The sequence below is a fragment of the Mesocricetus auratus genome, unplaced genomic scaffold (assembly GCF_017639785.1).
Source record: "Mesocricetus auratus isolate SY011 unplaced genomic scaffold, BCM_Maur_2.0 Super-Scaffold_100003, whole genome shotgun sequence".
Taxonomy (NCBI): domain Eukaryota; kingdom Metazoa; phylum Chordata; class Mammalia; order Rodentia; family Cricetidae; genus Mesocricetus; species Mesocricetus auratus.
The window spans coordinates 92,480,009-92,492,554 of NW_024429188.1; positions in this window are offsets into that span (position 1 = coordinate 92,480,009).

Genomic DNA, 12,546 nt, shown 5'->3' on the forward strand with positions numbered 1-12,546 from the left:
GATCCACATAGCCTTATGGGATAGGACAGACAAATGGGCACAGAATGTCATGAAAATAGAGTGGAGGATAAGGGTGGGTGAGTGACAGAGCCTGCCATTTTAGATGATATGTCAGTCAAGTCAGGTAGTTCTAGGAAGAAAACACTGTACAGAGACCTTAATAGACAAAGAACTACCAATTATGACAATTTATATTAGTATTTCTTCTATTTTTTCTGTGTTGGAGATACATTAATATTTTAATACATTGATAGAAAAGTACTACAAAAAGGAACAAAAGTCAGTGAAAATACATATGAAGAATATGGTATGTGTTTCTGGAATACTTCAAAACCAAGAATTAGGTTGTTTTCTCTGTTTTTACATTTACTTACTTTGGAATATGAAGAGTGTGAGTGAGCAGGCTTGTAGAGGGCAGGAGTTGGCTTTCTCCATCCACCATGGACTGAACTCAGGCTTTCAGATTTGGTGTGGCACCTTTACCTGCTGAGCCATCTTACTGGCCCTAAAGATTATTGTTGTTCTTTTTATGCTTTTTTTAGACAAGTTCTCATTAGGCCAAGCTTTCCTTGAATTAGCTACATTGTAAGGCTAGCCTTGAACTCTGAGTTCTCCTGTTTCTGCCTCCTGACTGCTGGGACCACAGGTGTATGCTACCACACATAGGTTTCCAAGCCAAGAAGTTGATATTTTTGTGTCTATTCTTTCCCAGGACAATAAGTTTCAGTTTATTTTCTACAACATAAATAAAGTCATACAACACATGCCGTTCTGCAACTTGCATTTTCCTGTGATGATAAATCCACCAGTATTCATGTGATTACATTTAAGATCTGCCTCGTTGTTTATAAAGGCTGCAAGGTATTTCATTGTATAAAATGTACAGGGGTTCGTTTTGGAAAAAAATCAGTTATTTTATCTATTTCCTCCTATGAACAGTTAAATTGTTTACCCTTCTTTTGTTGGTTTTTGTGTTATCCAAGACAGGGTTCTTTTTGTAATCTTGGTTATCCTGGAACTCGCTCTGCAGACCATGCTGGCCTCGAAATCAGAGATTCACTTGACTCTACTTCCCAAGTATTGGGACTAAAGGCATGGACCACTTATCTGACCCCAAACGTCCTTAATGAGGATACACACTTTGTGTGCATGTATACTTCATCATGCATGCCTATGTGCACTAAAATGTGCTGATTGTTAAATGCTGGGTCATATGTTGAAAACACAATGGTAAACAAGACATGATTCCTTTTCTCATGGATTGTATGACTAGGGGATAAAATCATTTACAACAAATAAAAAACAACAAGATGAGAGAATTACATCAAGGTATAACAGACATTGCTGTTAAGCTGAGTCAATGTGCCCTCCCAATCTAATTTTGCTTAGGTCTTTTCTGGCTTGAATCTTGGCTAATGAGATCTTATTGGGTTGGAGTAGGCAGTATAATGTATGTTCCCGAATACATTAGATTGTATGGCAAAGGAAAACTAAGGTTGCAAATACAATGAAAGAATGTGGAAGGTGGAGGACTGCAGAACCAGAGAAGAACACATGCTCACAGAAACAGAAGTGAGGGTCTCAGAGTCTCATTAGTAAAGAACTTGAATGAGGCACTGGGTCAAGTCTCTGTAACACACACACACACACACACACACACACACACTCATACACGAGAGAGACAGAGACAGAGACAGAGAGAGAGAGAGAGAGAGAGAGAGAGAGAGAGAGAGAGAGAGAGAGAGAGAAAGGTAGTCATTGGCTGTGAAGATGAAAGGGAACTACCAAGCAAGAATATGACTCTCAAAGAGACATTTCCTTTCCTACAGCTTCCAGAAGGAACTTGACCCTGGTGACGGTGATTTTAGCTCAGTGAGACCCACTTTGGACTCATGTCCAAACAATAAGATACTGATATTATGCTTGTATTCCTTGAAGCCACTAAATTTATGATATGTTGATATATTAGTTGGAAGAAACTAAGTCATTGCTTCTTTGCTTTCCTTATCCAAGTGTTGTTGTGTTCTCTCTCTCTCTCTCTCTCTCTCTCTCTCTCTCTCTCTCTCTCTCTCTCTCTCTCTCTCTCTCTCTCTCTCTCTTCTCTGCTCCTCTCCTCTCCTTCATTCTTGACTTGAATGTAGACCTAGTAACATTGAGAGAAAGGCCAAGAAGGCTGCAAAGCCATCATCTCTGACCTTGTTGAGCTGTTAAACAAGTGCCAGCAGCTCACACCCCCAGCCTTTCTGTCTGTGAGCAAACAAGCACACAAGCCCTTGTCCTTACAGCACTGTACTTAGGCATTCTGTACTTACAGACAAAAGCAGCTCTGATCAGTGAGGAAGAGGTACCAGGAGCTGTGAGAAAATAGCACCGAGACTCAACATAGGCATGCAAGGTCTATGTGTATGGAATGGAACTTTTCTTCCTCCCCTTCTGCCTTGCTCCCATATGGGAGGGTGTTCTCCACCACATACAGCTTTGATGGACTGCACTGTCAAACCTACTAGTTCCAAATCTAAAGAGGAAATATGTGATCTCTGAGGAGGAAACGTTCCATCTCGGTGCCTTTTGCCAACCATTGTGTAGGCACCTGTAACCGAATCCTAAACCAGGAAGGGTGGGGGACAAAGATACAGCAAGAAAACGTTCATTCTCTCTCACACAGCTATAGGCAGCTCTCTGTTGTTGCTTCTCCCTGTGTGTCACAGGCATCCATTGTTCCTATACTACCAGCTTCTTACTACAAAGTCCCCGTGCCTCTCTGCCTAAGAAATTTCTGTTCACAGCAGTGCGTTTAACCAAAGAAGTGTCAAGGAGTTAAGGGCACCATGAGCAACCCTTAATCAATGATGACTATGCTTTATAGTAAAGAAAAAAAATGGAACGCTATGGCAAAGTACCTAGCTGAACAATCTGAAAGCAGGAAATCTGTATTTGGGCTTTCAGAGGCTTCAGTCTATAGCTGTGTGTTTCCATTATTTATGGGTTATCGTGAGGCACAACGTTTTGATGGGAAGGGCTGGGAAGGTTAACACTGGTCACGTTATAGCAACCAAACAGAAAAAGAGAAGAAGGAGCCAGGGACAAGATACAGCCTCCCAAAATATATCTTTAGTGACTTACCTTCTCCAGCTAATCTCTGCCTACTAGCATTTCCAGAGCTTCTCACACTTGCACCACTACCTGGGAACCAAGCCTTCAACCCGTATGCCTACGAGAAACATTTCCTATCAGAACATAACAGTGTGAGCCAGGCAGTGGCAGCACAGACCTTTAATCCCAGCACTTTGGAGGCAGAGGCAGGTAGATCTTTGAGTTCAAGGCCAGCCTGGTCTACATAGCGAATTCCAGGACAGCTACAGCTGTTATACAGAGAAACCCTGTCTCAAACACCCAACCCCCAAAAAATCAACAACAACAGTGTGAATGGAAGGAAACTACTTCAACTTTATTTCTTCAGTGGAAAATTCTTTTTTTTTTAGTCTACATTTTATTTTATTTTTTTTTATTTTCCATTTTAAATTTAGATAAGAAACAAGGTTGCTTCACAAGTCAGTACGAGGTCCCTCTCCCTTTCCCTCCCCTCCTCCCGTGCCCTCCCCCCCATCCCCCCCCCGTTATCCCCTCATTCCCCCAGGGAGGGTGAGGCCCTCCATGGGGGTGTCCATAGTCTGTCATTTCATATAGGGCAGGGCCTAGACCCTTCCCCAAGAGTTCAGGGTGAGAGTGCACCTCACATTGTTCTATGGGAGTCCAGAGACCGTGTGTATACTTGGGATGGGTACTGATCTGCTGTCCAAGGCTCAATAGATTACCTAGGCCTCCTCACTGACACCCAGATTCAGGGGGTCTTGATCAGTCCCATGCTGGCTTCCCAGGCTGATGCCTGGGATTCAAGAGTTAACCTTTGTCTGGTCAGCTGTTTCTGGGGGTTAAACCAGCCCAGTCTTAATCCCTTTGATCATCAGTCCTCCCTCTCTGTTACTGGCTTTCTTGAGTTCAGCTCAGTACTTAACCAAGGGAGTCTGCCTCTTCTTCGATCAGCCACTAAATGAAGTTTCTGTTTCCCAGACTCTCTGGCCATAGGGTTGTAGGCTGGCACTCCCCAGATCTATGTCTAATTCTAAGGCATGTTCTTTCTATTGAGTCTTCCTCAGATCCCAGTAAAGTTGAATGCTCTTTGTCCACAGCACTAAACTACTCATTAATAGAAGTTGTATTGTTTTCTCCTATCTAACTTCCCTCCATTGTTCCCTGGGATTACCTACCAGATAAAATTTTGCTCTCAGATACTTACCTCAGGGTCTGTTATAGTCAAAATAAGACAGCTAGATCAGAAGTAATCCTTTTAGAAACAAGAAAGACACGCTACCAAAAGTTTTGAAATTCTTGTCACAATGAAAGAAAGAACTGTATGGTGAGACAAAGAAGAAATTGGGAAGTTGTATTGTAAATACATACTCACATAATGAATATAACCTCAAGAAATCATACTTTACAGGTTTATCTTTGAGGAGTATATATGAAATATGTGGAATAATGAACAAATAAATGTAGAGGGTTTTTTTTCTTTAATTTTATTTGCATTTTTTAATTTTTTTAAATTTTTTTTGGTTTTTCAAGGCAGGGCTTTTCTGTGGCTTTGAAGGCTGTCCTGGAACTCGCTCTTGTAGACCAGGCTGGTCTCGAACTCACAGAGATCCACCTGCCTCTGCCTCCCGAGTGCTGATATTAAAGGCGTGTGCCACCACCACCTGGCATGCATTTATTTTTAAAGATTTATTTTCACTCTTTTTATTCACATATATACCTATCTCTTTCTCCAACTACCCCACCACGACGTGTATGTGCTGTGTGTGTATGGCACATGGGTGCAGGTGCTCACAGAGTCCAGAAGAGGGTATCATATCCCCTGGAACTGGAGTTGCAAACAGTTGTGAGCCTCAAGGTGGGCGCTGGGGATGGATCTGAGGAGGTTGGATATGGGAAGAATGTGAATATCAGTGTATGGGTGTTAATAATGGGACACTCTCTCATCACTTAGGATTTAATATCCTGGCAAGCCTTCTGGAGTGAGACCTACACTCCTGCTTTAACAAGGTGTTGAAATTTGTATTTAAACAACCAAAATTAGGGTTTCTGAACTCCATTGGCATTAAAATATTTACCCAAATATAGTAATTGTAAACTTCCATTTGCCACTGTTGTCAATTTGTCTAAAATAGTACAGAAGTAAAAATATTAGAGAAGTAACACCTTTTAGTCTCAAATTACAGGATATGTGTGGATAAAATATAAAATAATTTTCAATAAAAAACAAATGGAGTGCTCACTTTAGCAATACATATACAAAATGGAAGGAATTCGAATATTAGCATGGCCTCGATGAAAAAAAAAGCCATTCAAATCTTAGAAGTGCTTCATATATTTTAGATAGATCACTCAAACTAAAAGTGAAAAAAGAAGCTTCTGGGTTAAACTGTAGCATAGTTCACATGGACTTAGCAGATATACACAACAAATAGAGAACATATATTCTTCTGAGCAGCCCATATAACCTTCTCTAAAATAAACCCACATTATAGGCCACGACACAACTTTTAACAAATGCAAAAGAACCAAAATAATTCATTCTGTTATAGCAGAACATGGTGAAAATAAACTAGAAATAAATAGCAAGAAACAGTACAGAAACTGGAGACTTAAATAATGTATTCTTGAATCAGCAGTGGGTCATCAAGGAAGTCAAGAAGAAATTTTTTAAAAATCCTAGACTCCAATGAAACCAACATTTACAGAAACCTTTGGGATGCAATTAAGTAAGTTCTTTTTCTTGTTTTTGGAGACAGGGTCTCACCATGTATCTCATGGGATCCAACCCTTAGCAAATGAACTAAGGCAACTAATGGCTGTTGAGAGAGGGACTTTCCAAGGTTTGGGCCCCCTAATTGATTATCCAATACCAAGTGGTCAGCCCTGAACTCATATACACATAAATGGACACCACATATTATATTATCTGTTTGTGCGTTTATATGTGTATAGTAGTAATAATCAAGGAAAAGGATTCTGTAAATTAGAAAATAAGTGGAGGAGATATGGGTGGGATTGGAGGGCGTGAACATGGAGGTGTGGAAGGGGAAGGAGGGGTAAATAATATTGTTATATTTTAATTAGAATTTTTAAAAATTTGAAGTTCATTCTCATTGAATTCGAGGAAGTCTTTAATTTCTTTTTTTATTTCCTCTTTGACCCAGGGATGGTGCAGTTGAGCATTATTCAATTTCCATGAGTTTGTAGGTTTTCTGCAATTTGTGTTGTTGTTGAATTCTAATTTTAAGGCATGGTGGTCTGATAAGATGCATGGAGTTATTCCAATTTTTGTAGCTGCTGAGGTTTGATATGTTGCCAAGTATGTGGCCCATGTGGTGGTGAGAAGAAGGTATATTCTTTTTTATGTGGATGAAATGTTCTATAGATATCCCCTTTCTGCTTCTCAGGGAGAGTGAGGTCTTACATGGGGGATCTTCAAAGTTTGTCACATCATTTGGAGCGGGTCTAGACCCTCCCCCGTGTGTCTAGGCTGAAAGAGTATCCCTTCATGTGGAGTGGGCTCCCGAAGTCCATTTGGATACTAGGGATAAATAGCGATCCACTACCAGAGGCCCCATAGATTGCCCAGGACTCCTAACTGACACCCACATCCAGGGAGTCTGGAACAGTCCTACTATGCTGGTTTCCCAGCTATCAGTCTGGAGTCCATGAGATCCCCCCCCCTGCCAGGTCAGGTGTTTCTGTGGGTCTCTCCAGCCTGGTCTTGACTCCTTTGCTCATCACTCCTCCCTCTCTGCAACTGGACTCCAGGAGTTCAGTTCAGTGTTTAGCTGTGAGTGTCTGCTTCTGCTTCCATCAGTCACTGGATGAAGGCTCTAGGTAATCATGAATCTCATTATTGGTGAAGGGAATTTAAGGTAGTCTCGACACTATTGCTTAGATTGTTAGTTGGAGTCATCCTTGTAGATCTCTGGATATTTCCCTAGTACCAGATTTCTCGTTAAATCTATAATGGCTCCCTCAATTATGGTATCTCTTTTTCTTGCTCTCTTCTATTCTTCCCCTGACTCAATCTTCCTGCTCCCTCATGTCCTCCTCTCCCCTCCTCTTCTCCCATTCTCTTTCTCCTAACTCCCTCTCCCCTCCACGCTCCCAATTAGCTCAGGAGATATTGTCCCTTTCCCCTTCTCCGGAGGACCACGTATGCCTCTCTTAGGGTCCTCCTTGTTTGCTAGCTTCTCTGGTGGGGTGGATTTCTACCAATCCTTTAAGGAAGTGCTGACACCAATATGCCACAACCTGTTCTACAAAATAGAAAGAAAAGAAACATGCCACTCATCCTACCAAGTCAGTATTACACTGATAGCAATACCAGGTCAGGACACAACAAAAGAAAAGGATAGATCAAAATATCCATGATGAACATAGGTCCAAAATCCCTCCAAAAAGAATTCTTGCAAATCAAATTCAGTAACACATTAAGATTACACACCATGATCAACTTAGTTTCATACCAGGCATACAAAGTTGGTTCGACAAACACAAGTTAATAACAATATCTAGGGCCTAGAGAGATGGCTTAGTGATTAAGAGCACTGCCTGTTCTTCTAAAGGTCCTGAATTCAATTCCCAGCAATCACATGGTGGCTCACAACCATCAGTAATGAGATCTGGTGCCCTCTTCTGGCCTGCAGGGAGGGATACATGTAGGCAGAACACTATATAAATAAAACTAAAAATTTTTTTATTTAAATTAGAAAGATGAATGCTTCACATGTCAATCCCAGCTCCCTCTCCTACCCCTCCTCCCTTGTCCCTCCACCAGCCTCCCCAGTCCCCCACCCAATCCCCACATCATTCCTCAGGGAGGGTGAGGCCCTCCTTGGGGGATCTCCAAAGTCTGTCATTTCATCCAGGGCAGGACCTAGGCCCTTCCCCATGTGTCCAGGCTGAGAGAGCATCCCTCTATTTAGAATGGGCTCCCAAAGATCATTCATACACCATGGTGAACACTGATCTACTACCCAAGTCCCCAGTGATTTCTGTGGCCTCCTCACTGGCACTACATTCATGGAGACTGGATCAGTCCCCTGTTGGCCTCTCAGGCATCAGTCTGGGATTCAAGAGCTCCCCCTTATCTGGTCAGCTCTCTTTGTGAGTTTCACCATCATGGTCTTGACCCCTTTGCTCATCACTCCTCTGTCCCTGTCACTAGGTTCCAGGAGTGCAGTTCAGTGTTTAGCTGTGGGTATATGTATCTGCTTCCATCAGTCACTTGGATGAAGGTTCTAGGATGGCATATAAGGTAGTCATCAACCTTACCATCAAGGAGGGGCAATTAATGTAGTCTCTCTACTATTGCTTAGTTTGCCAGTTGGTGTTATCTTTGTAGATTTCTTGAGATCTCACTAGTGTCAGCTCTCTCCTCAAGCCTATAATGACTCAATCTCTCATCCTGCTCTCCTCTATTCTTACCTTGACTCAACTTTCCTTCTCCCCCATACCTTCTTCTCATGTCCTCTTATCCCCCTCTCTTTTTCCTGGCTTCCTCTCCCCTCCCCTGATGTTCCCAATCTGCTCAGGAGGTCTTGCCTCATTCCACTTCTCTGGGGTATCATGCATCTCTCTTGGGAAACTCCCTGTTTCCCAGATTTATTGCAACTGGGATTGTAGGTTGACACTCCCCTGACCCATGTCTAAAATCCATATATGAGTGAGTACATATCATGTTTGTCTTTTTGTGTCTGGGTAACCTCACTCAGGATGGTTTCCTCTAGTGCCATCCATTTGCCTGCAAATTTCAACATTCCATTGTTTTTTTCTGCTGAGTAATACTCTATTGTGTACCACATTTTCTCTATCCACTCTTCAGTTGTGGGGCATCTAGTTTGCTTCCAGAATCTAGCTATTACATATAATGCTACAATGAACATAGTGGAACAGAAATCCTTGTTGTGTGAATGGGTGTCTTTTGGGTATATGCCTAAGAGTGGAATTGCTGGGTCTTGTGGTAGACTGAGTCCCATTTTCCTGAGGAATCTCCACACTGATTTCCATAGTGGCTGTACAAGTTGGCACTCCCACCAGCAGTGGAGGAGTGTTCCCCTTTCTCCACATCCTCTCCAGCACAAACTGTCATTGGTGGTTTTGATTTCAGCCATTCTGACAGGAGTAAGATGATATCTCAGAGTTGCTTTGATTTGCATTTCCCTAATGGCTAATGATGTTGAACACTTTCTCAAGTGTCTCTCTGCCATTAGACGAGGTGGGGGTGGCACATGCCTTTACTTGCAGCACTTGGCAGGAAGAGACAGGCAGATCTCTGTGAGTTCAAGACCACCCTGGTCTACAAAGTGAGTTACAGGACATCTAGAACTGTTACACAGAAAAACCCTGTCTTGAAAAATCAAAACAAAGGCTTAAAAATCCAAAACAAATAACAACATCTAAATAGATGTAAGGTCAAAAATCACATGATCATCTCAAAAGATACAAAAATCTGTGATGAAATTCCACATTCCTTCCTTTATGACACAAGCTCTGAAGGAACTAGGAATGGAAAGAATGTATATCAACATGATGAAGGTTATATATGGCAAACCTATAGCTAATACTATACCAAATGAGGAAAAACTAAGCCATATACTCTAAAATTAGGAAAGAGGCAAGGCTGCTCAATTTCCCTTTCAATATAGTATGTGAAATGTCAGCTAAGTAGTAAGAGAAGACAAAGAAAGAGAAGGAATACAAATCGGAAAGGAAAAACCTAAGTATCCCTAATTGCAGACAATATCATTCTATATTTCAAACACCTAAAGATTCTACCAGAAAACTTACACCTGACACTTGTTTTCAATAACGTATGATACAAAATCCCTAGCTTTTTTATATACCAGCAAAAATCTTGCCAAAAAAAAAAAAACGAAATAGGAAAAAAATTGGATGTGGTGGCTCATGCCTGTAATCCCAGCAGAGAGATGAAGATCGAGATTTCAAAGGAATTCCTCCACTACATAGCAAATTTGAGGACAGCATGAGTTAGGTGACACTCTGCCTCAAACAAACAACAAATCAGGAGGGAAATCTCATTTACAATATCTTTTTAAAAATACATATGCTGGGCGTTGGTGGTACACACCTTTAATCCCAGCACTCAAGAGGTAGAGGCAGGTGGATCTCTGTGAGTTCCAAGACAGTCTGGTGTACAGAGTGAGTTCCAGGGCAGACAAGACTGTTAGACAAAGAAACCCTGTCTCGAAAAACAACAACAAAATACATGAACTGGAGAGATGGCTCAGCAGTTAAGAACACGGGCTACTCCTCCAGAGGATACAAGTTCAGTTCCCACTACCAATACAACTGTCTATAACTCCAGTTCCAGGAGATCTGATGCCCTCTTCGACTCTGAGGCACTCCATGCACATAGGCAACAGACATAAAAACAAGACAAAAACATTCTTACACATAAAACAAATAAAGTCATCACATACACAAGAAGTACATTAGTACTCAACTCATAATGGTCTGTAACTCCAGTTCCAGGGGATCCTACACCTTTTGTTCCCCACAGACATCAGGTGTACATGTGTTACACAGGCATACATACCAGTAAAACATCATACACATAAAAACATTAAATTTTTTGAAAGGCATGGGAGAAAGAAATTGAAGAAGGCAGTGGAAGTTGCAAAGACCTATGCTCATGGATCGGCAGAAATAACATCGTAAAGATAGCTATATTATGAAAAGTAATCTATAGATTCAACAGAATCCCATCAAACTTCCAATGAAATTCTTCAAAGAACATTAAAAATAACCTTAAAACTCATATGGAAGCTCAAAAGACCTTGAGTACCAAAGCGATCCTTAGCATAAAAAGTAACACTGGATCTCAGATTATACCACAAAACCACACTAACAAAAACTTTTGTTACTGCCACAAAACAGACATGCATGCCAATGAATAGAGGCCTGGAAATAAACTCACACAGCTATAGACACCTAATTTTCAAAAGTGATGTCAAAAACATACTTTCGAACCTGTCGTGGTAGCACGTCTCTAATTGCAGCCTTTGTAAGGTACAAAGGTAGGAAGAGCAGAGGTTCAAAGCTAGCCTTATAACAAGCTAGAGACCAGCCTCGCCTATGGAAGATCCTATCTCAAAAATAAATAAATAAATAAATAAATACCAACATAGATCAGAAAAAAAGGGCAAAGTTTTCAATGAACATTGCTAGGACAAATGGATAGTGACACGTAGAAGAATGAAACTACATCTGTATCTCTCGCACTGCACAGAAATCAATTCAAAATGGATCAAGCCCTTATTATAAGACCTGAAACTTTAAACCTTCTAGAGCAAAACACAGCTAAAACATTTCAAGATATATTCATAGGCAAGGACTTGCTGGAAAGGATTTAAGTAGCACAGCCAATAACTGACAAAAGGAGTTGCATGCAATTAAAAAATGTCTTCAAAGAGAAGAAGACAATTGCAGTACAGGACAGCCAGGATGGCTACACAGAGAAACCCATCTCAAAAATGAAAAAAAGAAAGAAAGAAAACAGTTACCAGAATGAAGAAATTACTTACAGAATGGGAAAAAATATTTGCCATTTATTTATCAGACAGGATTAATATCTAGTATATTAAAATGCAAAATAAACAGAAAAATCAAATTAATCAACCACTAAGTGGACTAACAAGTGGGATAAAAGTTAAAACATGGCCAATAAATACATGAAAATTTGTTTAACATTCTTAGCCATCCCACTTTGAATAGCTATCATCAAAACAAATGACAAAAAATGCTGGTAAGGTCATGGAAAATAAGTGACATTTATACATTCCTGGCTGGAATGTAAACTGTTGTGCCAAGTATGGAAATCATGGTACATTGATACTTGTACATTGATGTTTATTGCTGGACCATTTGAAATAGGCAGGAATTGAACCAGCCTAGGTGTGCATCAATAAGTAATGGATAAAGAAAATATAGTACATATACACAATGGAATTTTTCACCCATAAAGAAAAATGAAATCATGTCATTTGCAGAGAGAAATGCATAAAACTGAAACGAGTTATATTAAGTGAAATAATTCAGACCCAGAAAGGCAAGTACTTCATGTTTTCTCTCATATAAAGAATCTAGATTTAAACACAATAATAGCATGTGTGTAGAAGTCATGAAAGTATAAAACAGATCATGATAATAAGGAGATCCTATGGGAAGAGGATGGTGGAAAAAAAGAGAAGGGACATGAAAACAGAAAGGGTGACTCTGTGAGGATAGGATCAGCAATAGGGAAGAAAGGAATATGGGGGAGGTATTGGAGGAGAGTTATGAGTAAGAACAAAGTATAATCTCTCTCTCTCTCACACACACACACACATGGAAATATCATACATTCATTACTATGTACATCAACTTAAAATTTTCATTTAAGGCTGGGCATGATGGCACATACCTTTAATCCCAGCAACCAGG